Raw genomic sequence first — 26,531 nt, forward strand, 5'->3', positions numbered from 1 at the left:
AAGTGGCATCATAGTGTAGGTCACGAGTTCGATACACACTTGGCTCGAATTGGGGGGGAGATTGTTGGACATTGGATAAACCAATGATCCCCGTGTGTTTCGTGACATGGACTAACCACCTCTCATGGATCCTTATCTCTAGAGATGTGATCATTGAAAAACACCTGTGGGTTTTGGTATAATGGCAATTGTGATTCCCAACATCCAATATAGATGCTAAATTCACTTCCAAGTTTTTGAAGGAATTGTTCGTATACTTGGGGACAGAATTAGCATTTTGGACCACATATCATCTATAGACCAATGAGAAAAATGAGAGGACCAGCTAGATCCTTGAGGACACATTAATGATGTATGTGATGCATCAGCCTAGGAAATGGGAAGAGTATCTTCCACTTATGGAATTTCCATATAACAATGGACACAAATAATTCATAAGGATGAGCCCCTTTGAAGCATTATGTGTCAGGAAATGTAATACTCCTATCAGCTGGATCGACCCAGTTAACAGAGTTCACATAGGACCTGATATGCTTAAATATATGTAATAGCAAGTTCATATCATAAGGAAAAATCTAAATTTGGCACAAGAAAGACAGAAGAGCTATGCAGATAAGCATAAGATCCACAAGGAGTTCAAGTCAGAGAACATGTTTATCAAAGGGTTAAGCCCAAAATGAGTTCCCTAAGAGACAAGACATATGCCAAGTTGGCACCATGATACTGTGGGCCATTTGAAATACTTGAGAGGATAAGACCAGTAGCATATAGGCTAGCCTTACCTCCATCAGTTAGAGTTCATGATGTTTTTCATGTTTCTTTACTTAAAAATTATGTGCAATATTTTAATCATGTGATTCATTGGTTTGTGGTATAGGTGGAACCAGACGGAGAGTTCCAACCAAAACCAATGTGTCTTCTACACTCAATAAGTCTCATGCTCCGAAACAGAGCTATAGATAAGTCAAGGTATAGAGGAAGCACTTTGTGCCATAGGACACCACATAGGATATGGTTGATGCCATGAAAGAAAATTATTCGTTCTTGTTTGATGGGTAAAACAAGTATTTATAATTGTAAATATTATATAGAGCTATGTATAAATATCCATGAAAAGAGTATTTGTTACATTTTCATTCTGTAATTGTACATGGAAAACTGAACACCGAGGATTATGTTCCCTCAATGGGCAGGGGACTGTGACAACCCCACCCAAGAATCCCATGTGAATGGCATTGTAAATTAATTGTAAATATTCTATGACGAATTGAAATCAAAATGGGGACTGAGTCAGGGACACAGATTCCAGAGCTGGGAAGGAAGTCACTTGCTTGGGACATCATGTTTCCTTGTGCAAGGAAGAAAACCTGAAAACATAGGACATCCATTAAATACTGACAGTTGTAAGAATTGAAGAAAAAAGCTCTTAAAATTAAATGAGAAAAACAAGAGGTATGGAAGCCCATGTCGTTTGGGAAGTAACCATAAGAAATAAAAGGACAAGAATTTATGAAAAGGGATGGCATGTTGTGGGCCAAGGAGGACACAAAAATAATGACAGTTGAGGAAGGAACCAAGAAAAGGATGAATGTGAAATAAAAGAGAGAGAGAGAGAGAAATGGAGAAAAAAAACAGGAATACGAGATAAATGGTGTGGATCGGAGGAGAAGTTTGACAAAATCTATTCGTATGCAGTGCTGAAGAGAAGAGAAGATAAGGGTATTGGATCTTGATCCTTGGAGGTTGTGGGTTGAGTTACTAGTCTCTGGAGCCCTGTAAGAGCTTGGGGTCCCTGGAGGTGGTGGGTTGAGATAGAGGCATTTGGATCCCTATAACATCTTGGGTCCCTGGAGGTTGTGGGTTGGGATAGAATATTTGGAGCCCTATAGTAGCCTGGGTCCCTTGGAGGTTGTGGGTTGAGATAGAAACTCTGGAGCTCTCTAACATCTTGGGTAGAGTCCATCCTAAAGTAGAAGATGAGGAATACTAGAATTAATACTAATGGTTAAATCCCTGATGGCACAACAAATTCTGGACTCCCTAGAAGGGGGTGAATCACTGTGTGAGCACGTGTGGGTGAGGCTGGGCACCTATGGACTCCTAGTGTCTACCAAGGAAGAAGATTTCAACTAGTAGGATTTAGGAAGGAGGTCCTATGGAGTCCCAGAATCCAACGACATATTCGTGAGTCAGACCCTAAAGTGAGCATCCCCCCAGACTCTTGAACCTAGCTTGGGGGTGACAGCTACAAGTAAGTGTGGTTGTAGCTATCTACGGTTGGGTGGAGACTCCTTGTTTGGGATTCAGTTTCCTTTCCTACTCCAAGATAAGTAATTGTGTATTTTGTTTATAGTATGATGAATGATGTTACTGTGTTTATAGATAATGGTTTGAATGTAGGGATTTGATTGTACTAGTGAAGACTCGCTTATGCATTATATCCCTTGTGTGTTGTGTGATGTATTAAATGGTTTCATATATGTATGTATCTATGTGGAATATATATTCGAATGTGTAAGAAAGGTGGAAGTGAAAATATGTTAACTACTGCTAAATAGAAGGCACAAAATAACTGGTACATAAAAGCATATTAATCACATGATAGCTAAGACCAAGTCATAATATAGCACTGAGCCATGAAATCTGGAGTCAATAGTGGGCTTTGTGACCCTTTATTAATATAAGATTACAAATAGAGAGGTCGTCTACATAGCAGGGTCTATATTCACTTGTGAATCACTCATGGTCACGTTGCAAGTTGTTATGTTGCTTGATGAGCACTGATTTAATGTCCAAGGGATTTTTCCCTGGAATTAGTTGAGCCACCAGCTTTATCTAAATGTCCTATGGATTATCATTTTCAGGAGGTTGTATATATGTTGTTGGCATCGTAAATCAATGGCCAATGGATCTAAAGGCTTTTCTTATTGGTATGGAGTTGTTTACAGGCCCAGCACAAGGTCTGGAACCATCAGCATGTGGCAGGTGAGGTTGGATCCTCCCTGGAGTCTATGCCAAGTCCATGGTAGGTAATCCATGCAGGAGTACCTACGCCTCCCATGGGGGAATTTCCTCCTCATGGAATGGGTAGACTCACAAACCAGGAACTCACTGGAGAACCAATCACTCAATCTCAAGAGGGATAATTTCATAAATCAACTTAGTCAACCAAGAGAATCGCAGTGAACCCATAAATCTCAGCTAGAGGCCTACCAGACCCCTGAGGGAAAGTCACAGTCGGCAAGGCTAGTTCAGGAAAGCCTACGTATCAATGGAGCTAGAACCTAGGAGGGTTACCAAGTTCTCCTTCTAAGGAACAATGCAATGTGGATTCAGAAGACTCATGGTGGGAAGGAGTAGGAAATCCTTATCCTAGCTCAAGGTTAGGAGGCCATGAACTTATAGGAAAATTTGGGCCAACCTTATCCTCAGAATGATCAAAACCATAGTCAAGGGAGACTCTTGATTGGTGGAAGGAGATTCCCTTCACAAGATTAGTTAGAATGATAGGGCAGAAGGCTGTAGGACAGAATTTGGAAGGTAATTTGAATTACAAACTGGGGATCTAAAGGCAGGATACCGTTAGGGTTCTGTCAAGAGACAGTGATGCAAGTTCTTCCGTTACCCAGACCATTTGGTGAGGGAAGATTGTTGTGAGGAGGGTCCACTTAGGGAACTCGAAAGGTAAAAACCCTATGGAGCTATGTGAATGATTCCTTGTTGTATCCCATATTTTTGGGTCCAACCACTCGTGGGGACCCAGTATGAGATCAATTTCCAACAGATTCCTTTTCCCTTTCGCGTGGATACTATACTGGCACAATATCTTAGGGACACGTGGTCAGCAATGGGGCATCCCGGTGTCTAGTAGGTCACTTACGGGTTGTTAGAGTCGGTCTTGTCAGTCCTCCGTCAGAGATCAAAACTCTTTCTGCATTTCATTTTTAGGTGTCTCGCTCCATTCACTCAGTTGCATTCTGCTAGGGGCATGCAATAACCTGATGGAAGGGCCTTATCATTCATTCCCCTCATGTCTTGTACCTGTCGGCTTAGGTATTTTCATCAATGCGTATTAAAGTCCATGACAGGCAATGTTTGATCTTTTAATGGACGAAAGTCATTTCGGTCATTAAGTCTAGGGATTAGTCATTAGGTCTTCAAACAATGTCCAATAAAGCCAGCAAGGCTAGAGGGAGGCTCTTATAAAGTTGTGATTTAAAGATTTTCATCGTCATATCGATAGATTACGACTGTTCTTCAAAACTTTGTTTTGAAGAAAAGTCAACAGTTTGTCATTTGTAATAATTTTCAAAAGTTTCTTAGTGGATTTCTCCAAGCGCAGCCCTGATCTCCTTAGCCAAATTCCATTTCGGCTACCCCTGCAAAAAATTGCCAAAAATTTCATCATTTTAGTCAAAGAGATCAAAAGGAAGTGTGAAAAGCAGAATTGTATTAAATGTGAAAAAGTGCTAAAGTGAAAACATTACAAAATGGGTTTTGGAGGAAGAAAAAATTAAATCCAACTCTTGCAACATATTTCTCCAAGTTATATAAATTGTTTGTGTCAAGTTACATTCATAAATATTATAGCAAAGTCGAATTTGGAGGTTGAAGAGCAAACTGCAGTTCGAAAAGGCCGTGATTGTGTTAAGAGTTGGAGCGCGGCGCACAGGTGGAGCAGCGCGGCACACATAGGGAGCGCGGTGGGCGCGACCACACAGTGTCAAACAACACGGGCGCGGCGCACTCAAACGGCATGTCACACTGGGTATGCTGCATGGCGCATATACACAGAAGCCCGATTTTGCTTAGAATTTGCAACCAATCGCCTTCAATCCCTTGAATTTGCCAGGTGGGGTCAATCTCTCAGTGTTTCATCCATTTTTATGTTAGTATGATGATAGTTTATGGCGGCTTATGGTTGCACAAAAACTCTTAAACCCTACCACTTAAAATCATCAAAGAAAATGTTGTTAGGGTTACAAAGTCATTGTGTTGGTGCCAAGGTTCTTCCTCCATTTCATTTTTCCTTCTTGCCCTCATTCCCTTCTTCCCTATTCCACTTTTTCCATTTCTCCCTATCCTAAAATGCTACTAAAATCCTATTCCCTATCCCCTCCGCACATTTGTCAAAGGTAAAACCCCAAACCCTACCCCATATAAAATCTCCTAAACTCCCTACTCCCTAAATAAAATTCCTCCTCATAGTCCCTAATCCCTTCATATTATTCCCCTTCCTAACAATCCCTTGTTGCATTTTCCCCTTGGTGGCAGATTTCAACACATCAAAAAGAGCAGTTCAAGCACAGTTCATACACAATAGTCATCTTGTCTTCAGGGTATTTTGTATAGCAGTCATGGCATCTGAGCATTCATCGGACTATGAGGTGGAAACCCAAAGTGACTCTCCCTTGGAAGAACAGGCACCTCGGAGGCCTCATAAAAGTGGCAGACATGTTAGAGAGGAACCGACCACCCTTATAGAATTGCAGGCCTGTCCTCTTGCTATGTCATGTTTTCAGCATCAGTCATGTTATGAGTTTTGTCAAAAGGTAGCTAGTGTCCAATTTCATCATGAGTTGGCTCGTCTTTTTGTGCTGCACTTGCACGGAGATCAAGCTATCTTGGCTGGTGTCACCTTCACACTTACACCAGAATCTGTCTCATTAGCAACTGGTATACCAAACATTGGTGAACCATGGCACAAGAAACAGAAGATTGACCGGCAGCATTATGAGCCATACATCAAAACCAGTTTCTTAAGGCATCTCAAGAGAGTGTTCCCATTCTGATATCTAAAGGATGAATATGCTCCACTAATGAGATTGATCATGAAATATTTCAGCTGTGAGGGACGGTTCTCTCGTCTTTATGCTTATCACATCAAGTTGCTCATGCATTTCACCAGGGTACGGATGATGAACATTCTGTATTTCATTTGCCGGAACATAGAGAGGATGACCACCTTTATACAGTGCAAAACACCTCAGCAACAACTTAACAGTGTCTATCATTTTTCTCTTATTAAGATTTTGGTGGTTCATCAGCTTGGATTGCAGGGCATCACTTGGGATGATTTCATCTCGCGTGATTTCTTTAGAGCTTCACGGGGAGTATCAGAGGTTAAGCATGAGGGTGAACCTTCTCATCGGTATGAGCGCCATGAGACTGCTAGTGTGTCGGTTTTCATCACATATCAGAGGGGTGCTAGACATTTGTTTGCAGCAGCAAAGCGAGTGTTATCTCCACCCGGGGTGGAAGGGGCCTCGCTTCCGACATCAGCACTACAGGTACAGGACAGAGGTAAGGAGCCAATGCAGGATGAGGGGCCTTCAGGTGAGCCATCAGGTGAACGAGAGACCGACTTCATTCTCCTTCATGATGATGATACAGATACGGGTCCACAAAGCGCCAAACTTAGAGAGATCATCCAGGAGCAGCAATCAGAGATCGAAGCCTTATCCCTTGACTTGGAGAGGGCTAAGTGGACCATGAAATACTTGGAGCAGAGGAACAAACAACTTGAGGATTAGCAAGCGATCATGGAGCTACAAAACATTCGCGAGAATCGCCAAGCTGCGCAAAGGAGAAGGGTTGAGCTCACGTCATTGGAGCAAGAGATTAATGAGGATCGGGAGGCCAATATCGAGAGAGTTAACATGCACTTAGAGAGGCTACTAGACAAGGCTGACAAGGACCATGCATTTCTGAGACACATGGCTTTCCACTACATGGCGCGAAACAAAGTGTGCAAGGCTCGAATCAGGAATTTGAAGGCGAAATTGAGGAAGGCAATCAAGAAGCAAAAGAGGAAAAGGGAGCTCGATCAACTTCAGATATTGGTTGAAGCCTCTTTGGCCCAGCATAACACTTGATAAGGAAGCTCCAGCCCAAATTTCAAGAAATTTGGGGCATTTTTGGTGTTTTTGGAAATTTTTGTGCAAAAAACAGGGTTTTTCTCCCTGTGCATCGCGCCACGTGGTACACGCTTACAATAGGAAGCTCCAAATGACAAAAGCTTTACATTTTTGGATTTTCCATGGAAAATCACGACTTTTGGTGCATGGACAAGAATTTTGGGCCAATTTTGAGTCCTCAGGAGGTCAAAACACCCAAAAAATGACCTCTCTGCCCCTATTTTGACACACAGGAAGTAGTCTTGGGAGATTGCAGTTTTGGAGGAGAAAATGACATCCAAATTGAAAATTTTCACTTTATTTGGAAATTAGATAGGCAGGGATTTCCAACAAGCACACTTGGGCTCAATTTGGACTCCAGAAAGTACCTCAAAACTAGCTCCAAAGTGGCGCGACGCATACAGTTTTTGGCGCGGTGCACAGAGACCCAAAGGCCAAAATCACTCCCGCTTCGCGAAATTTCGATTCGCAATTTTCTCCAAGTGGGCCCGCTCATTTATAATACATTTTTCCTGGAATCAAAGGCAAAGTTTAAAAATCATTTTTGGCTTCTATCCAAGTGGCCAAATGAAGGCGAACAGCCACCCAAAAAATCTGTGCCCATATTTGTTTTTTTCTAATTGATCCTCATAGAAAATTGAATGTAATTGCTGATGGTTGGCTCTTCATTTCCTAGGTTGATCTACCTTCTCATGACAAAGCTTATTTATAGTATTGAGATTCATTTTGTAAAGGGTTGGAATTTCTGGGAAACTGTGGGAGAGAAACCCAATCACTCACTGTACATTTTGACAGAGAATTAATGAAAGATTGCAGCTCTGGTTCATGAGATTCCTGTGGCATGAGTTTAGCAAATGTATCTTCTTTATGTTTCATATGTATTTCGTTATGTTTCATATTTTCATTCATATTCATTTCCAGTGAAAGCTTTCTAAGTAAAAAAGGTAGAATTCAGTGTACTGCCTTGGGATAGTTTTCGCGTTCTATGTTTTCTTCTGTTGAAAAGGATTCATGTATTTATGCCCTTTTCACACTCTCAAAAAATCTCTCCACTTCATATTATTTCAAATTTAATTGTTATACTTTCTGCCTGTCTTACCTCACGAAATAATCTGCGTCTTTGAGTTAAATTCTCTGCTCATGCTGTTCTTTGGTCCCACACATCCCATAAAACTCAGTCATTCATCAAAATACCTCTATCACATTTATTTACCTAGCCTAAGATCAGTATTTATTTTAGAGTCCTCTCAGACCCTATTGTTTATTTTCCTGAGTGTGACCCAGAGAGAGCCCTCTCCTGTTCTGCTAGGGCTAGCTACCAGACTGAGCGTGGTTTGTGGTTACCCTAAATTTTGCCTTCCTTCAGCCTAAGGCAAATTTAGGTGCTAACATGGGTGACACGTGGAATTATTTTGGGGTGGGCTCAAAGTATGGTTGATGTCACATGGACAAGATCAGAGACCAAAGGTCATAACCCTGTAAGGACAAAAGGTTCTAGGGAAGTACCCACAGCAAAAGGCGCGAAGAAATAACATGGAAGCTACCATCGAGGTGGTGATCCATCAACTGATAGGTCAAGTTCTAAGGAGGAGGCTTAGCTTGGTAACTAAAAATACCATGAGGTACTGGAGACATGACATGTCACCCGAGGGGATCTTTTCCTAGGGGGAGCCATATGTTGGGAGACGGGGTGTCGAGAATCCACAGAGTGGCTGCAATATATATATACTTGAAATGTATATACATATATGCATGGAAAAAAAATATCATATTAAATAATCAAGGGAAAGAATGTTCACCTAAAATATTTACCCCATTCCTCCAATCTGATTGAAGGCATTGGGTTATGTTACATATAGAGGCTAAGGAGTTTGAGCCATGTTCAAACTATGATTCCATTCTAAAATATTTTGCAACCATCGAAAATGTGGCACTTGTAAATATTGAAGGAATTGGAATGGTTGATGTTCCTGGTACAATGAGTACAATTTTTGCTTCAGCCAAAGATGTTGGTGAAAATGTTAATATGATACCACAATAAAGTAAAGATAACTTTGTGTGCTTTGCAGTACTAGAAAAGGAAATTAGTGATGTTACAAAGGCCTTAAATATGAGATTTAAAGAATATCTAAATGTTAGGCATCTTTTGCAAGTTGCGATCATTTCTGACTACAACATTTTGGCAGTTGTTGGACAACACATGTCAAGTACACCTGAAGTTTGTGCTAATTTATTTAATGCACTAGTAAATTCCAATATAAATGTTCAAGTTATTGCTCAGGGTTGCTCTTAGTACAACATTACAGTGGTTGTAACTAGAAGACTTGATAAGGGCCTTGAGAGATGTACACTCAAGTTTTTATCTTTTGAAGACAACATTGGTTGTAGGCATAGTTGGACCAGGTTTATCAGATTAATTCTTTTGGACCAGCTTAGGGAGTGGGAAATCATGCCTAAATAGGAAATTAACATTGATTTACATGTAATCAAAATCATTGGATCTAAAACAATGGTTTTGAGTGATATGGGCATAGGCCTAGAAACATGGAGGGATGTTTTAAAAGGAAAGGCCAACATGTTGGTCTAGAAATGTTTATTCAATGTGTGAAATGAAACAAATTTGTACCAAATACAGTTGCACAATTGATCCAGGAGTTGCTACAAATTATTTCCAAGGCAGCAAAAAGAAAAGCAATATTTTGCATAGAACAGTGTTTATGACAGGGGAGTGATCCATGACATTAGTGAAGCTATATATCCATTATCATGTAGAAAATATTTTTCTTTGACAAAATCATAGCAGTCTCTCCCCATTTGACATGCATCTTGTATGTATTTTTGTCATCATCTAAAGCTTATGGAAATATTTCCTTGCTACTATTACTTATCAACAAAATAATAGTGTATTGGATCCAAAGGTTCCATTTCTTTTCAAAAAAATATCTTGCAAAGAGTGGGTGGCTCGCAAAACTTGGACTATGGGGGGCATGCAGGAATGTTTTCGATCCAATAAGGAAAAGTCGTTAATGGACTGATGTGCTTTGAATTCCCAACTTTTTTATTTTAAGTTAAATAATGGGTTCTACATGTGTAGAAGTGCTTCAAACGATGTTGCCATGATCTCCAGAAAAGGCATGACTATGGTGAATATTTAGAGTGGTAGTTGTGATCCTATGATTTATCTTGCAAGAATGTCAAGAGGAGTGTGGGTGACTTTGAAAGTAGCCTTTCACCTGGAGTATAGATATTGTTTTCCCTGATATATTGTTAAGAACTAGAATGTCACGAAAGGATTTCAAGCTCTCCAACCATGAAATGGTTAGAGTTCAATATGTGGGCACAAATTCATCAGTAGAAGGATCACATTATATATATTTTATTTCAAGAGTTGAAGCTACTTGGATGGTTGCAATTGTTATATGATTTTACAAGTTGCGGCATCAAAATTCATTATATTTATTTCCTTGTATTGTAAATATTATTTTATCATAATTATGGAAAAAGAGAAATATAAAAAAACACATATAAGTGTCAATAAGAATACTAAAGGTCATTAGAATTTTAATAGTCATGAGGAAGTTGAATATTCATGGAGAAGGTGAAAAGTCACTTACCCATTTTTACAAATATATCCAATTGCCTCTAAGAAAGGGACTTTTAGCATTTGAGTCTTTTAGCATTGAGATATTTGTTAGCACTTAGGTAGCTTTGAGCACTCTTACTCTTTGGGATTTTATTCTAATTTGTGGTGATGTTAGGGACTTATTTTGGAGATTATGTGAGCATCCCTCCTTGGATTATTGGAATTTGATGGACCTACAGTACATGACCTTGAAATTGCAAAATTATCAATGAGAAGATCTTCATTCTTGGAATCAATTATCATGCACTTCCACAGTGGTTGTAATGGTTATCTGGTACTTCTATTATGTGTTCATGTTGACTTTCACAGTAATTGTAGGCCAATGAACTAATTCATGTCTTATAACTTGTATTATTGCTTATGGATCTATGCTCTTTATTTCACACTTCACACTAGTTATTAGTTGTGAACTACTTTGCAATTAGTTACTAGTGCTCTTCTACTATTATATATCTTAGATGGTTTTAGATAACTGATTCCTCTTGAGATGTACTTAGTCTTATTATTACGTTGTTATGATCTTGTACTTTGTATTGCAATTTTATCATTTGTGGGTTGATCCATCCTCACTCTTTAGGTATTTCACACGCAACTCACATTAACATCTCTTCATTCAAGACCTAAGATAAAATACACAAACATGGTGGTAGTCAATCCCACATATCAAATGGAACTCCTATCCCAAATGGTATGAGGTCTAATTGGGAGTTCACACCGGGGAGATCCCCATAGTGTTGGCAGTGCATTTTTTCCCTGTCAACAAATTTGGCACTAGAAGGAGGGAAGATGAAAATTTGACCTTGCGGAGCCCACATCTTAAATTTTTATTGTAAAATGGATCCTTCCCAAATCTCTATGTGAGATTATTTTCCTGGAAGAGTAGATATCACAATCCCCATCAAGATAGTTAATCTCTTGTCAAAAATTAAGTTTGATAGTGAAAATGAGATCTTTGCTTCTAAACATAGCCTTAAATTTCTTGAAAGTTGTGTTTCTAATCATGTGTGTCATCAATATTTCATATGAAAACTTTTCACCCTTATGTTTGAAGGTTGTGCCAAAGCATGGTGTGAAACCCTTCTAGCTGCATCTATCCATTCATTAGAAAAATTCATTGATGAGTTTCAATATGCTTTTGAAAGGTATCATCCTGAGAAGTTATTTAAAGATATTATTGAGCTTAGAATGAAACTGGATGAATCATTGGAAGATTTTACATGTAGTTTTTACCAAATGATTCTGATAATCCACAATTTATCAATGAGCAACAACTTATGCCTACATTTTTTGTGCCAACTTTTCTCTCTTTTTTGCATGTGACTCAAGGAGAATATAAGGCCTTGGAGGGGAAGTTTTAACCTCTAACATTTCTTGTTCCCCTCCATCCCCATTACCAAATGAAACAAGCTCTTGTGCAAATAATGAATCTTTGTCATCAATGACCTAGGTAATGAAGAAATTTTAAATGAAGAGGGACAAAGTTGTCCTACTTCAGAAATTGTGATAAATTCTTCAGAAGTGGGACAATATGAAATTGAAATTGGAAAACCATGTCTTCCTCATCATGCTCATGATATTCAAGATGATATTGTTAATCCATTGTCAAAAAGTGTCCCTAAATATCCTCCTGATATGCTCTTATATTTACCTCCTTGCAATGACCAAGACCTTTTCTAGGATAATAGTGAGTGTTCAAACAATTCCATAGAGCCTAACATACATGTTGGTCTGTTGATATCATAAGAGGATATAAATGCATAAGATCTAGGAATGGAATTAGATCTACGAATTGATGTTTCTTCAAGGTATTCTTTCAATCTTCTTTTATCCTCAACCCATTACTCCCTGTATCGTGATTTGTTTGATGAATCCACTACCCAAGAAGTAATTTTGTGATCCATATTTATGAAGAAATGAAATGAAATAAAGATATGAATAGAAACATAGAGATACTGTGAAAAAAGAACTTCAATTTATCAATAATAAAGTATTGAAAACTATTACAAGCATAATGGAAATAACTAGCTTAGGCGATGATAGCTTATCTCTGAGAAGAGATGTGGCAGCTACATGCCTTTGAACTATGTTACAATGAAGCTCAATGGCCTTTTTATCATTGATAAACAATGAGAAAACCAAAACATCCAAAAAACTAAGCCTAGAAGATGAAGCGCCAAAAGCTTGTGGGCCCTATTAGGGTAAGGTGGAACTTCAAGTTCCCAGGGTCGTAACTTTGGCATACGATCTTCGTTTGGCTATCATAATATCTCGTTTTGAAGTTATCAAATAGATGGAAGAAAAAAAAGTGATAATCTAGTTTGTGTAATATACCTAGGGGGGATAGTATGGGGTACAGAGGGAGGTATCCAAGGAAATAATGTAATAGTGGGATGGGCCATGGTAATAAATAAAGTGGTTAACCCATATCATGTAAGGGACCACAAGTAGTTAGCAACAATGTAATAAGCCCATTGTATTAGATAGATGGTATTGAGGGAACCATGGTAATGACCCATGGTATTGTAAGTATGAGGCCTATATAGAGGCTAGAGACTCCCCATTGAGAGAGGTCAAGGATTATTGTATGAACGGGCATATGGCTTGTGGAGTGTTCTCCTTCCTTAAGGAGTGAATGTATGGTGTTGTCTTACCTTAAGGGTTTGATCAATAAAGAAGCATTTATATCTATATTCAGATCTTATTATTTTTGGTGATTATTTATAGTTCTTGGGTATATTGGTATCATTTCATATATTTACAGGTCAAATGTATTACAAGTGGTATCGAAGCACTTTCTTGGACAAAGCGGAAATTTATTTATTTATTTTTGCAAGAACTTTTTGGGGCGGCGAGTTTGAAAATCAAATCTATACATTATGGTGCAATATTTGCAAAATCTAATTGTAGATCTGGATTTTTGTGAAAAAATCCCCAATTTGAAAAAACAATCGACCGAATCGGAGTCCAGATTAGGGAGATATCACTGATTTAAAAATCAGTTGTGTTGCAGACATTTTTGGGGGTGACAAGTTTGCAGTTTAGATATATACATTCTAATGAAAAATTTTCAAAATATAATTGCAAATCTGGGTTTTTTGTGAAAAAATACCATATTTGAAAAAAAAAAAAATCGGCCAAATCGGAATTTGGATGAGGGAGATATCGCTGATTTAAAAATCAGTTGTGTTGCAAACATTTTTCGGGGCGCGCGAGATTTCAGATCAGATTGGTATGTTCTTGTGCAAAATTTGCAGAATATAATTGTAGATCTAGGTTCTTTGCAAAAAAATACCCAATTTCAAAAAAATAATCGGTCGAATCAGAGTACGAATGAGGGAGATATCATTGATTTAAAATTAGCTCTTTTTTCAGAAATTTTTGTGACAGCGGGATAGTTGCAGCGCGAATCTAAAATTCCAGTGCCTAGATCAAAATTTCTATCACATGGGAAGATGCAGAATGGTTGTTCCATTTTCGGAAATAGGTCATAATAGGGATTCTAAGCAATATTGACTAAATTGTGGCCATTTCAAATTTTCGCCAAGTAAGTGATAAATTTTCAAAACCCTCTTCATGGCGATTCTCTATTTTACAGGAAAAGATAATGGTCCTACTATTGAATAATTCATAGAAAAACAAAAGTCAGTATGGGAAAAAATGTGGAAAGGTTCATTATGGCTTAGTATGAGAGATGAGGCTACCAAATGGTTTAGATTAGTTGAGAGCAAGAAGTTGTACAACCTTTCAGATGAAGAATTTGAAAAAGTCCTTTTAGACAAATGGTCTCATGCTAGAAAATAGGAGAATGAGACATGTAAGGGGTTATTTTCTACTGGTATCTCCTTATTGCAGGTTCATGGATGTATTCAGAAGGAGAAGGTCATTGTGTCTATAAATCCTAGCTGCAAGCATAATTTTATCAATGTTAATTTGGCAAAAAATTTGCAAGTTCCAGCAAAACACATTGAAAACACACAGGTTGATAATGAGGATGTTCAAGTTTATAAAGATTTGAAGCTTTCTATGGATAAGTATGTGTTGCATTGTGATTTTTATACTTCAAATATGGATAACATGGATGTTGTTTTGGGATATCCTTGGATGGAATATGTGGGTACTATCAATATTAATGTGCAGAAGAAATTCCTAAAGCTCTGGTATAAAAAGAAGAAAATTACATTGCAGGATATTTCCATCAATAAACAGGTAGAGTCCAAGGAGGCTGAAGCAGAAGATGTTCCAAGGATTGACACATCATATGATGAGCCCTTGATGGTTGACAACCAAACACAAACATCAAACCAGGTACCAGAAAAACAAGTAGAGTCCAAGGAGGCTGAAGCAGAAAATGTTACAGGTACAGATACAGCAGATGAGAAATCCATGGTTGAAGTAATATTGGAAGATAATCAACAACAGCAGATGCCACATGTACCATATACCAATCAAGCTCCATTAGGTGGTGAATTAAAGAAAGATACACCGTTGGTTAAAACTTCAGCATATCACCACCCACATCACCCTGCAAGAAAACAACCAACACGATGGCAACAAATTAGCCACAAGGACAACAAACCCCGCATAACAAATAGAGAGAGGCGACGATCCACCTGCTACACATCAACACAAAAGAGCCACCAGGGTCAACTTCCATCTCAAGCGAGTGAGGCACTAGCTAGATCGAGGGTTCACCTTTCTCTTAGATGGCTAGATGCATGTGCATGGTACCAACGGACTACTCTTTTGAGTAAATCTTATTATTTGTGTTCTTCTTATGTTTTGGGGACAAAACATGTTTAAGGGGGGTGGAATGTAGTATACCTGGGGGGATAGTATGGGGTACAGAGGGAGGTACCCAAGGGAATAATGTAATAATGGGATGGGCCATAGTAATAAATAAAGTGGTTAACCTGTATCATGTAAGGGACCACAAGTATTTAGCAATAATGTAATAAGCCAACTGTATTAGATAGATGGTATTGAGGGAACCATGGTAATGACCCATGGTATTGTATGTATGAGGCCTATATAAAGGCTAGAGACTCCCCATTGAGAGAGTTCAAGGATTATTGTATGAATAGGCATATGGCTTATGGAGTGTTCTCCTTCCTTAAGGAGTGAATGTATGGTGTTGCCCTGCCTCAAGGGTTTGATATTAATAAAGTGAAGCATTTCTATATTCAGATCTTGTTATTTCTTGGGTATATTTGTATTTTCATATATTTGTAGGTCATATCTATTAGAGCTTAGCATTTTTCTTGTCTCTCCTTTTTTCCCAAAAAAATGTCTTTTAGTCCCTCAAAACAGCTCTGAATGTTTACAACCCAAAAAACTGCCAAAAATAGTAATTTGTGCTACAATTGAACAAAGTGAAAATAAACAAGAGTGGGGTTCCAAGTAGAATAGTCAGATGGCCACCAATATCCACCTAGATCATTTTGAATCCTCTAGAATCCTATATTCGTAGGTTAGATTGTAATTAGGTACAAGGTAGTAATTTCTTACATTTGGAAGATGAAAAGAATATAAATAACACCTTTATCTATTTTGGTTTATAATCCTCGTCATGGGAAGATGATAATTCCACAACTCAGATCATTCACGAAATCCCTCTAGTTTATTCATCTTCATATATGATACTTATAAAATCTTGTTTTTCCAATGATCAGCCAGACCTAACCAAAACATCTAATCAAACGATTGGTTCTAATTGTTGTCATCTATTCAATATTGATTGGGTTCATAAATTGAATGATGGTAGTCCATATATATATTGATCTTACCAAGCCCCTAAAATTTGATTATCCAACATCTTAAGGTTTAGAGATTTGTCAAGAGAATGAGGCACTTCATCTATCATTGATGGTTATGTCAAGTTCTCACAATCTTGATAATACCCATGAACTAGATCATGTTAGGGTTTTTCCACAATATTCCTTCATAGCATTGTTTCACTAAATGAATGTTGATTTTTGAAATGTTTTCAATACTTCCAAGTTAATCATTCTAATTAACAAGATAAAATCGCAGCTTGGTTGGAAAAATCCTTTCTGGAAAACTCTTCTGCATGTTACAAAGATAAATATCTTTAATTTTGTGCATTGCTTTATACTAGTATTGATCATTAATATGTATATGTTCCACTAAATGTTCGACTTCACCTGATCCCAGCCTCCTTTGGAGTTACATTAAGTTTAGGATCATTATTTTTATTTTGTTTTCTTACCAAAGTAGTTATGCATGCATATTCTTTCATAGTTGGTTTCATGCCTTGCATTATGTTTTCTTTCACATGTAGTTCCAATTTTTCTTCGCATGTAGTTAGTTTCGTGGCATTTCTCTTTTATTTTCATTTAGATTTGTTTCCCTGCATTGGTTTTTCTTATTCATTGCATGTAGTGCTTGTTCCTTCCATTTCATTGCTCATTTCCTTTTCCATTTAAGCATTGTTTTTCTGCAACACTTTTCTTTTCAAACCTGTACATAAATAAAATAATAAAGAAATTCCCATTACCACCTTTCCCAAATGTTGAAATCCCAATAATTGGTTGTGTGTGGTTGTGATGGTCACTCCAAGAGTAAATCACTTGTGGACTCCAATATTTAACTCTGCCCTAGATATTATTTCTAAAGTGTAATATTTTAACAAGGAAAATATGATTCGACACTCGTGAGGAACTCTAATAAACCCATAGGACCTACATCTATAACCTTAACTCTATTTTAGGTATGGTCTTAAATATGGTGTTGACCTTGTGTGTTTTAATGTCCACCCATGAGTTGGAAACATGATATGGAGATATGGCAAGAGGGAAACCCTAACTCATAAAATCTTTAGTTTCTTTAAAAAAAAAACAATCTCTCTACACATAAAAAAATTTGAGATCCCTCATCCACCTCGGTGCAAAAAATTCCCAAATAATGCAAATTGCACGTAAATAAAAAATAAATAAAAAGGTAAAGGCATGAGAAAGGCTTCATGTGCAAGAATTTATGCAAGCAACTTCAGTCTGGCTATGGATGCTTGTTGGAAGTGAAGCAACGCTTGTGATTTATTGAGTGACTTTTTCAAGGATATGGATGCTCGCTAGTAGTGGAGCAACACCGAAAATCTGTTTTAAGTTTTGAATTTTTACAAGACCTTTGTCGTGTTATCTATGTCACTATCAATGACTTACGTGTGTGAAATCTTGGTGTTGTATGCAAAAACTAACAGGACCTTACTATGAGATATAAAGATGGCACGTCTATAAATGGTCAGGTAGTTAAAAGTGGTACCCACAGTATCCATTCAATAGTTCCTTGCATCATTATTAATACTCCATATTTTGGAATGACAAAATTAGAGATATTGGATTCTACCAATGGTTCGCTAATTTTTGTAGCAGCTACAACATCCCCCAAAAATTTCACCCTATATATTCTATTTTTTGGATCCTCCTTTCTATTGAAAGTTTTCATGGTAATTTTTATTGCATAACTTAGACAAAACCTTGAAAATGTCCTAATCTACATTGAATGCATCATTGTTATGACAGAAGGTTTTGTCCATCCAATCATGTGCATTATGTTTCCACACTTCGTCTTTCATTCTTGGAATTACATAAAAGATGGAATTTGTATTTGTCTTTGAACATCAACGCAGGTGTTTGAATTGCTAAATTTAGCCTTAAAGGACCATGAGCATGGTTTTAAGAAGTTGCATTTGGAACTGGCTAGTTTCATGTTCACACGTTTTGAATGGTTCATTGGAATACCGAACCAAGCAATGGAATTAAGATTCCAGTGGATGTACTAGTGGCATATTGGAAAAACTTAAAAGGCTTCTCAATGGAAATAAATTATTAATTCCATTGCCTGAAGAGCTTGGTCAGCTTCATCCTTTGATCAGATTGGAAATTTATCATATCGGCTTCTTGAGGCCAATACTAAATTCCTTTTTAAACTTACAAAATGCATTGCACATTCGTACGAATAATAACTCATCGAGTGGTCAAATACCAAAGGAGAATTCCAAACTTCCAAAGTTGATTCATATTTATTGAACATTAACAACTTAACAGCTTCTCTAGTTTTCTCCAAATGACTACATAAACAATGAAAATTTCTTTTTCATTGCAATTGAGCTTTGCATGTGTTGCATCCATAACACTTTTGGAAGTGATAATTTTGGATTTCCTAATCTTGGGGATCTAATAGTTGCTTCTTTACAAATATTTGAAATCCTTGTGTACCGGATATGCCTAGCAATGTAAACAAAAGTGTTGCCAACCCTATTTCATGGTTAGACATGGAGCATATGAAGTGGTGTTGAAATAAAGAAAAAGATTTAAGATAGTACGATATTAGAAATTATTGTAATGATATAAGTGTTAATAGTTTAATAGTGTTGTGAGTAACATCACTCATTAGTAAAGTGAATTCTCACTATAATGAATTCCTCGTGTTTATACACAATATTTTGACTCCTAGTTAGGATCCCAAAGTTAGACATTAGTATCCAGGTGAAGTAATCCAAAAAGGTATGTTACTAGTAAGCCAAAGAGGTATGTTCCTAGTAATTAAAATAGGTCAGTTCATAGCTTGGAAGATATAGAATAAGTGTATAGAAACATTGGTGTCCAAGAATACATGAGCAACTGTATGGTCATTCCAGTTGAAAAGAGAGCCAAATGTGAATTGTTGTTGCATGAAGAAGAATTGAAGTTGTTGATGGTGGATGGAACATATAATTTGGAACCACAAGGATAGTAGGAATGGCTTCAGAACGAGAGACTCTTTTCAAACCAATAAGAAGGAGTCGCCATTTCTATCCAAGAATTCAAATTTCGGAAGGAAATTTTGCACAAGTTGGTGCCCTGGCAGAAGATCAATGTGTCATGAGAAATGTTTCCCTACTTCTCATAGAAACACATTAAAGATACTTTAAAGGAATGTGAAATGACCCATTTGAAGCATCAAAAATTCACTTTCATTATGGTTCACAATTGAGTTCTTCAAGTTGTAGGATCCTATTACAAAGTGTACTATGAATAGAGTTATATTAAGAGAGATTTCAATTGGTCGGTTGTCTAGTTTAGATGCTCAAAACTTAGTACCATGTGTATCCTAATATAAAGGAGTTCCCTTCAAGGGAATTCTAATCGAAGTATTTAGGAGATGGTATGTTCTACATCAAACAAAGTGTGCATGCAATTAATATTTTTTCTTTGGGCCATTTAGTTTCTTTGAAATAGAAGGAGAAGAATCTCAACCTACGTGAAGTGGTTCTTGGGTAAACATTAAAGAAACAGAATTTGTTCTCCTCTTGTACTAGCATTTGGTGACAAAATATCCTAAACTTAATGTAGTATCTAAGTGGTTGTCATCTCACCACATAAGCAGCAAGTTAAGTTAATATGTGAGCATCTCCATCATGTCCTTAGAGTGGAAGTAACTAGAATCATTGATGTGAATACAATTGATGGTTTCCAAGGAAGCGAAAAGGATGTGGAAATCTTATTTTGTATATGATTGTCATCATATGAAAGTTGGAATTACAAGATAAAGGGCATCTATGTTGGTGATTGGATCCACCTCAACATTGATGCAAGATCAGCATTGGAAAAATCTAGTAAGAGGTGCTCAACAATGGAAATGCATATTTAATGTTTGAAACCATATTATTCATTTTCAATGATGAGAGCTTAGTTACCATGAAAACAATTAACAAAGAGGATAGTGGAAAAAAACATAAGACAGTGTGCCACAGTAGTGAACCCATCAACATTAATGTTTTTCATACAATTGTTGTAATGTGTCTCTAATATTGCAAAGGATTGAGCCACAACCTTCATTACACTCCCTCCTTGCATCGCATCACAATTCACTCTGTGGGAGCACATTATGCCACATTTTATTCACATTATTTATTACCTTTGTATGTGTTGTAGCGCAAGCTTTGTCAACTGTGTAGTGTCACACTACTTAACTTCCTTGCGTTGTAGCATAGAGATCAGTTGAAGGATAATGAAACACTTCAAATTCCCCATGCATGTTAACACATTCTTTATGGAGTAACACCAATTTTGATATCTCAATCACCAAACATTCACAAGTTTGGTGGAATATGTATGGTCACAGCTAAAATATTCTGGAACATGGTTGGAATTATTATGGAGAATGAATCATAGAGGAAGGTGGTTGTTGTATCTACAATCTCAAAAGTGACAAACATATTGTATGATATTTTTCCCAAGACTCAATCCCATGAAACTTATTATACATTTTCTCTTGATCAAGTGCATTAAAAGCACAAAGAAACAACCTATAATCTATTAGAAGGAGATGATCTTGATAAATTTCTCTCTCATCTCCAAAGTGATGTGAATAACCTCAAAGAAATGCTTCGTGTCATTTATATAGTTGGACATGCCACACAGCCCTTTTAGACTTTGTTGATGGGAATGGAGAGTTTTGGTCTGCACATATATTGGTTGTTACTATAAAAAAGAGTGGATTGCCTTATGTGTGGATAAACACTAGACTGAGGTCCTTGTTGTTAATTCAACTAGTTCCATCTATGAAAAACCTTTACTATGTAGCATCAGAGGAAAATATCAATAAGAGGTACACACATACTCCAACTAAGACAATATTTGTTATAGGTTTTATTGCTAGTACTAAAAATAAGTTTCCAACAACCCTCAAAAGTGATTGAAGTGACTTCTTTGGTCAACCATGGGGGCTCCATTTAGAGCTAGGTGAATTACAATTTGGATGAATGTGGATGGTGTGTATAGTGAAAATCCTTGAAAATTTAGTGAAACATAGATCCAAGTCACTTTCATATGCATGTATCAGCCATTAAAGAAAGAGAAACTCTCATCATACCTTAGGACTTACCTAGCCATCAATGTCATAGTGAAAATACAACATACCATGAATACCTTATGGTATTCAAATACATGTGAAACTTTTCATTAGACATAGGCATCTTGTAGAACTTTATCATCTTTTCATATAGTGCCTCCTAACTTTCCAGCTCTAGCCATCTTTCCTGCTTTTCAAATGATCCTTAAGAAGGATCCACTCATCACATCTAAATCAAATACACATCCAAGAAGTATAAACAATAAACATAACAATTAGATCCATAAGTATAAATAAAAGTAATATGCATCATAATTAAAGTAATACTTATCTTCAATGAGAGGTTATCCTCTCCCTCTTGAACTAGCCATCACCATCCATAGTCTACATACCAATGTTACCTTTAATCAACTAACCAAGCTTACTAGGGATTATCCCATCTAGGGCTTCATCAAATATTTCACAAGTTCTTGAGCCTCCTCACATTGACCATGTTATATCTCATGTCTATTCCATAAACTATGGTTTTCTTTCCAACCCTAACCTCATAGAATCCATCAAACCCTAATAATAAATTTTCCTATGGTTTTCTTCAAACCCTAGAATTATTTTAGGTCTCCACCATCCTCTTCTTGCTTCCATTAATGGTGCCATCATTGAGGTGATCTCCATGGCTTTTCTTCAGCCTAGATCTGATTCCATGTTAATTTTTCATAGGGCTACATTGTTCTTTGCTTTGATAATTGCATTTATTCATTAACACATTGAGTTCACCCCATAACAATATTCAGATTTACATTATTATTCATCAACATGTGCAACTATGTAGAAAGAAAAATATCGCCATCATCTATGCAATGGAATATAAAGGAAAATAGAAGAAAAGCATGCACACATAGAGACACTAGGATTGGTTAGAGACCAGGGAAAAACCCACTATGGGGAAAACCCTTGGAAATTCTTCTTCTTCTTAGATCATCATCAAATGATTCAAAAAAAGAGATTACAATGATCCATATCTTTATATATGCAACAAAACAACTAGAATATCCATAACATGACCTTAAACATACTTATACTCAAAGATCCTGATTCTGAGGATTGTAATGCATTGTCACTGACTATAGTTAACTATTGGTTATTGTTTTCACTGTGTTGAACATTGTTGAACACTGATGCACATTGATAACTCATCTTTGGTCCTGGATGCATGCAAATATACTATGTGTGAGCATCTAAGATAGATCTCGATGCTCTCTAGAGAACTGGATGATGGCGTCTGGGACCGACCTTGACGCTCTCAGGAGAAATTCCAGCGGGCATCCAAGATCCAACTACATTGTAGAAACCACAGCCTCCCAGAAACTCTCTAGACACCTTGTGCATGTGTCTGAGCCTAATCTAGATGCTCTCTAGAGAATTGGATGCGATCATCTTGGGCCCAACTAGAACTACGAAATCTCGAGCCTCCTGGACACTCTCTTAGATACCCTGTGCGAGCATCCTAGACATCCCAAACATTGTCAAGACCATACTATGTCAGCATCTAGGGAAGAAAATCCTTAGTTACGTGTGAGCGTTCATGGCTTAGAAACCTTAGACACATGTGAGCTTTGAACCTGTAGTTCCAAACCCTTTGCACGAGATTTCCTCCGCCATACCTCTACGAACAAAGGAGAGAGTACTTGATGATTTTTTCCAAATGAGCTTGAGGTATCTTCTATATATAGGATTTCATGAGGGTCCACTTGATTTTGAGACCAACCTGTCCAATTGTACATTTTCTTAGGGCCAACCTAAACCAATATACATGAGTAAATAAATAAATTCAAAAACCAACTTCTTCTTGTCCAAATAAGGTGATCTTTAGGCTGATTTTGGTCCTCTTGAAAAGAGGAATCTATTGAAATTATTATCTTCATCATATGAGTTGTCAAAAGTGGAATTTGACCGCAGTTTCATAATTTTAACACTCCCTCTCAACTAGGGAGAATTCCACCTGCCAATATCTATCCATCGATCAATATGTCATTCTAATATCTTCAAGTGTCATCACGTATCATCACTGATCATATCTGTCATGTATTTGTCATGCCATGACCATCTCAAGTGTCTTATCATCCCAAATCATCAATGTACATCTCGATCTATCCCTTGCTTATTCCTACTTATCTCTTGATTGTTTCTGCTCATATGTTGAACATTCTTGAATCTAGAAGAAGAAGAATTTGTACTGGAGCAGAGCTTAAGATACCACCCTATATCCATCAGGCTACTACTCAAAATCTCTGCCAGTGGGATACTACCCTGAATATCATCATCAATCATCATCGGAGAGCATATCATCAAGGAACACATCTCAAACTAGAATCACATCGAGGAGCACATCTCGACCCATAATATCATGGGGGAGCTATACATCTACAACCCCATATCGAGAAATAGGATATTCAAACACACAGGGGAGCACATATCGACCCTAGGACCACATCAGGGAGCTCAATCTCAACCTGGAGCCACATAGGGTTATCTCAACCCATCTTATTGCATATTTATCTTCCCATCGATGACCCTGAATAGTCATGTGGTATAAAAGTTTCATCATAATCGACTTAGGTTGTACACCCTAAGTACATTGTCAACTTGTTGGCCAAACGAGGAGTGGTATTCCCAACAAGCCATGCTTGTGGGTATGATGCCAACTAGGGTATACTCTGCAAAGACCAGACAATGGAGCATCATTCTCTGACCCCCTAAAGATAAGGGAGCAGCATCTCGAGCCCTATGGGTAACATATAGGGGTCATACCCTATTGTCCAAAGTTACCTCAACCCTAGGAGCCCTCTATCTTAATTCCTCACCCTGGGAGCTCAAACATAAAGGAAGAATTGGCTCAGTTTCCTTGATCAGTTGCTCATATAAATCAAAAAAGGATACCACAATCATCCTCCCTCTCAAGGAGGTGTTAGTCACAAGCCTAAGCTTTTCTCGAACAGCTACATTATCTCAATATATGGAAGTATCTCAATACCAACTATATATTGTTGATTTGTGTAGCTTGGGAGGTACTCCATGTTGGAAATAATACTGAGAGGGGGGGTGAATCAGTATTATCTAATTCTTTTTCAATATATTTATATTTTGAATTATTGTATGTCAGTACCATAAAATAATGAGCCAAGAAAAACAGATAGTCACACCAAAGAACACCAGATATAAGGTGGAAACCCAATGTGGGTGAAAACCACCTGCTGCAATATGTCTCTATCTTCTTTCAATTAGAAATTCCTTTTACAATGATTTTGTACTGGTGCAGTCCTTTACCAGTACGCAGGCTGCAACCTGCAGAGAGCTACAACTCTCTCTCCTGGAAGGGAGTTACAATCCCCTACTTTTTTTTCTTTCAAGGACCACTTTTCATAAATTTTCAAACTGGATCCATGAACATCAATCAATCATCAAGTATATCTGCATCAAACAATCTCCTTTTCCCAATTAGCACTGAATCAAGTAAACACTTCTCTGACAGTTGTACCCAAAACACTGTCATGCAGAAAGAGTCAATTTTGCGGACAAAACCAACCTCCCTAGAAGCTTAAGGCCTTCTAGTGACAAACAAGACAATTAAGAACAATCCTTCTCTAAATATGCATTTACCATATAAGAAATCAAGTGTTTAGATCCTACCTGTAGTCCAACGCTGTTGTAGTAGTCCAGCCTCGTTGATCCGGATGAGCTCCTCCTTCTCTTCGAAACCTGCATTCACTAACAATCAAACGATTAAATAGCACCTGAATATCTCATAAAATAAAACATATTTAACATACAGACCAAGGAGTATATGAAACAACTCATAAATAAAAAATTGTTGAGAAGAATGGACTTATTTGTATTAACGGGAAACAAAAGAAACCATTACAACCTGAGCCTTGGTGTTGTGCAAGTTCCTCCCAGGGTCCAGCAAGAGTTTTCCTTTACTTTGATCATCTCACCCACTTCCAAATGAAACAAGAAAGGATGGGAATCTCTCCTCACAAGCTTCTACAAGGAAGTCCTAATTCCAGCAGCATCTACCCTTAGGAATGTTCAGCTTTCAACCTCTCCTCCCTCTGGCCCAATGCCTATATTTATAGTGCTCTAGAGGAAGTTAATCAGGTCCACCATCAATGGGATAAGCCCCTCTTTGGATGGGTTAGCTCCCCTCTTGATCGGATAAGTTCCTCTTTCATAGGGATACATGAACCATCTGGAGGCGCTCAATACACGTCAAACAAGCTTCTAGAATGCTCTAGAAATGACCACAAGTAACTTTTTTAAGATGAAACTCGCGCCTTTTGACCTTTACAGGAGTACGCACCCATTTCTTTACAGACAGATCGTACAAGTACGCAGGTATTGTGAACTTGGGTTGCGTACACGCAAGTAAGGCTGAGAGAAACTGCGTACCCAGAGATGATTGACTTTAAATGACTTTTCTCTCTTTCTTGGAGTTTGACATGAAAAGCAGAGGCATGAGACTTGCCAAGGAGGATAGTATGACAGTTGATGGAGCCATACTAACTGCAAATAGTCATGGTGACATTTTTTAGTGTAACAGATTGCCCCCTAAAGTGCGAAGCCTGAAGTAGATTTAGGGTTTCAAATCATCTAGGAAGGGTGAAGTACTTTATCATTTCAAGGATTATCTTGTGGAGAGCCTGGTCAGAACCTGAAAATATTCAACACAAAATACATATATAAGATGATATCATCGCTGAGGTAGGCATTCCCATACTCAGATTGAAAACTTTAACTAACAATCTAACTACTGCTCTGATACAGGAATGATTTTGCAGTACATCACAATCATAGACACATGTAGACACAGTATGGACGCAGCCATCTGTTTATGATTAGTCTACTATATAATGAATACAAAACTCCTCGCAGCCTGGATGGTGGAAACTAGATCCAGGGTCTTGATTTCTACTTCCCGAATTGGTACGATTCTATCCATGCGAATAAATGAGTTGATGTCGAACATGGTAGAAACCACTTGATTACCAGTCAATGATGTAAATTGTTAACAAGTGTGAGAGAGACCACCAGTGATGTCAATGGTTCTCAAAGTACCCAGTACA

General features: G+C 37.6%; 1 pseudogene; it reads left to right on the forward strand.

The window, feature by feature from the left end:
* The window catches only part of LOC149264877 (bifunctional aspartokinase/homoserine dehydrogenase 2, chloroplastic pseudogene), a 133,506-nt pseudogene extending 123,868 nt beyond the window's left edge, over positions 1-9,638 (forward strand).
* The last annotated feature ends 16,893 nt before the right edge of the window (positions 9,639-26,531 follow it).

The sequence above is a fragment of the Pinus tabuliformis genome, chromosome 6, assembly GCF_031772625.1.
Source record: "Pinus tabuliformis cultivar Carrire ecotype Pingquan chromosome 6, CPIR1, whole genome shotgun sequence".
NCBI classification, from domain to species: domain Eukaryota; kingdom Viridiplantae; phylum Streptophyta; class Pinopsida; order Pinales; family Pinaceae; genus Pinus; species Pinus tabuliformis.